Source organism: Chrysochloris asiatica, unplaced genomic scaffold (genome assembly GCF_000296735.1).
Source record: "Chrysochloris asiatica unplaced genomic scaffold, ChrAsi1.0 scaffold00050, whole genome shotgun sequence".
NCBI lineage: Eukaryota > Metazoa > Chordata > Mammalia > Afrosoricida > Chrysochloridae > Chrysochloris > Chrysochloris asiatica.
The window spans coordinates 223,584-228,637 of record NW_006408568.1 but is presented as its reverse complement, the minus strand read 5'-3'; the positions used below and the strand labels follow the sequence as shown (position 1 = coordinate 228,637).

At 39.7% G+C, this 5,054-nt stretch overlaps 1 pseudogene; it reads left to right on the top strand.

Annotated features, from left to right (window-relative positions):
* LOC102842105 overlaps nucleotides 1–4,833 on the top strand; it is a 17,929-nt pseudogene extending 13,096 nt beyond the window's left edge.
* Nucleotides 4,834–5,054: the final 221 nt, after the last annotated feature.

Genomic DNA, 5,054 nt, shown 5'->3' with positions numbered 1-5,054 from the left:
GGAGAAAGATGAGGCTTTCTACTCCCGTAAAGATTTACACCCTCGGAAACCCTGTACAGGGTCGCTATGGGTCGGACCCGACTCGGTGGCACTTAACAACAACAACAACAACCATTCCTGAATGTTTTGATCAAAGATTCTATAGAAGAATCATGATCAAAAGGGGATAAATTCAGAACAGAATTTTAAATTCTCATGGAATTCAGATTTTCTGGAGCCATGGAGGCTGGAGGAACTGAAACTATTTCCCTGAGATAATCTTTAAACTGTAAGTAAAAAATATCCCCTGAAGTCTTCTTAAAAACAGATGATAATAAAAAATAAAAACTCACTGCCATCAAGTCTATTCAAGCCCTTAACAACCCTATATAGGGTTTCTGAGACTGTAATCTTTATGGAAACAGTCTCACCGTTTTCCTATGGAGCAACTAGTGGGTTTGAACTGCTGACCTTGGGATTAGCAATCCAGTGCTTATTCTATAGCAAAGAATGTCTTCTTTGAGCATCATGCTCCTTATGATCTAATGAGGTACAGACACCTTAGAATGGTCAACCATTTGAGATCAAAAGGAAAACATTTACCCAAGGGACAAAGTTCAGAAGGACTGGGAAAGAAGGAGGAATGGAAACAAGAAACCCAGGGAGGAAGTGGGATAAATTACATTGAGGAGCTCATAATCAATGAGAGGATATAAAATATGTATGAATTGTTGAATGTAAAACTGACGATCTGCTGTGTAAACCTGCACCCAGGTCACAATAAAAAGTAAAAAAAATCTACGTGGGATGAGATTGACAACAATAATTCAAAAGGTTAGTTAGGAGCATTAGAGAGTAATCAGTTTATGTTAATGGGGCAGGAACAATTCAGAAAAGAATGTTTGTACAACTCAAAGAACATAATCAATGACACTGAGTTGTACATGTAGGAACTTGAATTGGTGTATGTTTCTGCTGTGTATATTCGCAACAACAGCAAAATAAAAGAAATTGTTATTATTTTACTTATAAATCCTTAATTTATTAGAGTGAACTAGAAAAGCCTGTGCAAGATCTGTGGATTCATCATTCACCAAGCAAAGCATCTCTGTTAAAGTTAACTTCCTACGTGGAGAGCACTGGCTGCTCTACTCATTTTTTGCAACCGCTGTTAATCAGCCTCTCAGACACACAACTGGGAAGCATTTGAGGAGCGCTCCAGATAAGTGAGCACTTCCTGGTTGGTGGCTGGCCACCATTACTCAATGTTGTTTTTTTTTTGTTGTTGTTAATATTGAATTTGATTTTTGGTGAAAATATATACAGCAAAACCTGCTCCCAGTTTACAGTTTCTAGACATAATTATCAATGGCATTGGTTATATTCTTCACATGTGTCAGCACTGTCATTATTTCTGTTCTAGTTGCTTCACTCTCATTTAGTTAGATTCATTGACCCCTCCTCCCTCTACAACCTTCTTACCATTGCTTTAAAGTAGCTGCTGACATTTTGGTCTTCTATACATACTTTTTAAAAATTGCAGCTCCAGTGTGACAATTTTACTTATGAGCTAAACTGTTATTTAGTACAAAAGTGACTTTAGGGGTAGTTTCAGTTTAATATTTGAAGGACAACTCAGGGCCATAGCCCTAGAGACTCCTCCACTGTTAGTAGGTCCAGGAAGTCTGATTTCTTGAAGAATTTGAAATTCTGTTCCACATTTCCTCCCCCTCCATCCGAATTCACTTGTGTCTCTGATTAGTATGTTTGATAGTAATAATTGGACACTGTCTAGTTCTGGTCTCAGGATAGAGCAGGCAGTTGTTCATGTAAACAGTTAGTTTTGTAGTTCAGTTCCTTCTCTGAGTCTTGGGTCCCTCCCCCTCTTTTCTTTTTCTTTCCTGATGAGTAAACAGCAATAGTTGTATCTTACATGACTGCTCATAAGCTTTTTTGACTTCAGACAACCTACTGAGAGGTAGAGCATCAACTTTAAGAACTGTATTATGCCAATTGACTGTGTTGTTCCACAAGGTCATAACCCTAAGTGCTCAAACTAAGAGAACTAATCACATGAAGTGTCTGATTCTTATCAGCATTTGTAACCATCCTTTTTTTTTTTTTGGTTGTTGTTATTACTGAACATTTTGATCAAAAACTCTACAGAAGAATTCTGATCAAAAGGGGCTAAATATGGAACAGGATTTCAAACTCTAATGGAAAGCAGACTTTCTGGAGCCATTGAGGCCAGATGAACCCCTGAAACTATTGCCCTGAGGCAATCTCCAAACCAAAAAATAGCCCTTCAAGTCTTCTTTAAACCAAACAATAGTTTAGTTTCATTAGTAAAGACTGTCTTCGTTTAGAATTATGCTCTTTTAAGATCTATCTATATGGGATCAAATTGATAGCAGCAACTGAAAAGATTAGATATGAACCTTTTTGTATAATGAATTTATGTTAGTGGGGAAGGAACAACTCAAAAGAGGGTGAGAATGTTTACACAACTGAAGACTCTAATCAATGTCACTGAACTGTATATGAAGAAACTTGAATTGGTTTATATTTTCGCTGTGTGTATTCTCAACAACAGTAACAGCAAAATAAAATAAATCATTAAAAATTAAAACCAAACCCTATGGAACACAGTTTGACTCTGACACACATGTTAGTTAGAATCAGTTCCAGGACAACTGGTTCGTAGCTTAAGTTTTGGCAGCTGTGAAGATCCTAAGGTTTTCCTGAATTCACTTTACAGAACTCCCTTAGGGCCAGATCAGAAGACAGTTGACACAGACCAGGAAAGGACCTGATTTGGTCATATGTTGGGGATCAGGTAAACATTGTATCTAAACTGGTGACTTCATGGTCCTGAGAACTCAGGAGATGATGGGGCAAGGGGTTCTCCTTGGCTTATGATCCTCTCTAAAATTTTATGATCCTTTCTTCTCCTTTGACATCAATTTAGGCTCAGTGGTTATCATCTTCTCCCTACCTGAGATCTTCTGCTTCATCCTGGGGACCCTTCTCTTCCTGGTTCTTATCATCTTGGGAACTCAGCTGCACAGACAGAGAACAGAGCACACAGGTGACTCCTAGGGGGTGCTGGGTAATACGGAAAGTATCTGGGGCTGGGGATGGGACTAGAAACTACACAAGATCTTTGTTTTCATTTTATCAGTTTATACAAGTCCATCTGTTCCCCTTAGGATTCCAACAGCTAGATGTACAGATATTCTTAGGATTGGGGTATGAGCACTCATCAGTATTGCCTCACAGAAGTGTGAGGAAGGAAAGAGTACCAGTTGAGCTGTGGTTACAGGGTCTGACTAGGTCAGAAGGTACAGATATGAACATGAGACTGTACAAGGGTCCTGTCAGCCTGGGGGGTTTTCTTCATCCATAAGCACTGGGGAGCATGATTATTTACCCTGTGAATTCAGGGGTGTCTCAGCTGGCAATCTGTGATCTGTTGGCCATTTCCTCAGCCTTATCCAGCTTTGAGGATGCTCTCCAGGAACCTGTGTACCAGGAGATTGATTACCTTATGACATCAGCAAAAGAGGACCAGTGGACAGGCCCAGGTGTGTATACCTGCTTTGCATACCAGGGACCTGTGGTTGTCAGTACTTGCTGCCTGTAAGTCTAGTCTCCTTATCACCCACAAACCCCTCCTCTATCCCAGCCCTGGAGAGGCGGCCCCTCCAAGAATGCAGGCATTGGGCTCTTCATAGCCTCTCCTAGCTGTGCCTTCTCTCAACACTACAGGATCAAGTCTGAAGCCTCAGAACTTATATTCTCAACAAGGCCTGAAATGTCAGAAAGGATACTATGTTTGATTTTGTGGCATTTTTCTCCACATTAGGATCCCTGTCAGATGACTCAGGACCTAAACTGCTATATTACACAGGGGAACATGAGGAGAACAGTGACTCTAAGTCCATTCCAGGTGGGAAAGTTGGATCTGCCTTTGCTTGGTATTGGGGGCAAGAGGAATTTCCCTGTAGAGATGAACTCCTGAGGGGGAACATCCTTCCTTTGACTGACATTGGAGGGTTTTATTTTTTTTTCCAGCTGGGGTCCAGCCTTTTCTATCTCTGACTGCTCTGCGATGCTTCATGTTCTCACTAAGTGTCCAGAGTCACCCTTGCTCAGTTACAACATGAACACATTATTTAAAAAAATAACATCTGGAAAGCCTAAACTGACAAAATATTTTCTAATGCTCACTGCTAGAAAGTCTCTTTGAAATGTGTAGTATTAATCAATGATCTTTGGAATGTTTTGGCCATTTTTCTCTTTTATATGAGGGATCTTTTGGAAGATCCCTCATATAAAAAGATATTAAAGATAATAAAAATTTATATAAGAATTATTAATAAGAATTAAAAGATAATAAAAATTTCCATGATCTTTTTAAAGTCCCTTCATATGCACATTGAAATGAAATATTTGAACTTGGAACATTTTTTTTAAATATATAGAGTGGATGGTGTATCTATTTATTAATTATTAGAACTTCTGGGCTAGGGGGACTTCAATTATTAACCGGGCCAACTTATATCTTGTAGTTTCATCTGATTCACTTGTCTGCCTCCTGAACCTCCAGGTCAGAGAACTGAAGCTCAGGGGGATGGTTACGATGATGCAGAAGAGGTGCCAGTGCCTGAGACTTCTCCTGCCTCTTGGATGAGTGAGGGAGACAAGTCCCCAGAGGAGGAGAAGGGGCTCAGGGCCTCTCTGATAGGTAAATGGGGAGAGTTGTTCTGCATCAGTTCTTTCATTTATGTTCTGGAAAACGTGAATTTGAACTCCTCAATGCCCATCCATTCTTCAGATTCAGAATTCGGATGATCACATTTGTTTGAAAGCATCATCTTGATCATACTCTTTTCTTTTTGAAACTTCTATTTATTTCGTTGTAGTTGAGAATCTGTTGTTAGTTGTTTTTAAGTGCTGTAGAGTTGGTTCCAAATCATAGTGACCCTGTACACTGGTTTTGAGAAGGGCTTGGTGGGTTTGAATCACCTAACTTGAAGTTAGCAGTCCAGTGCTTGTTCTACAGCACCACCAGG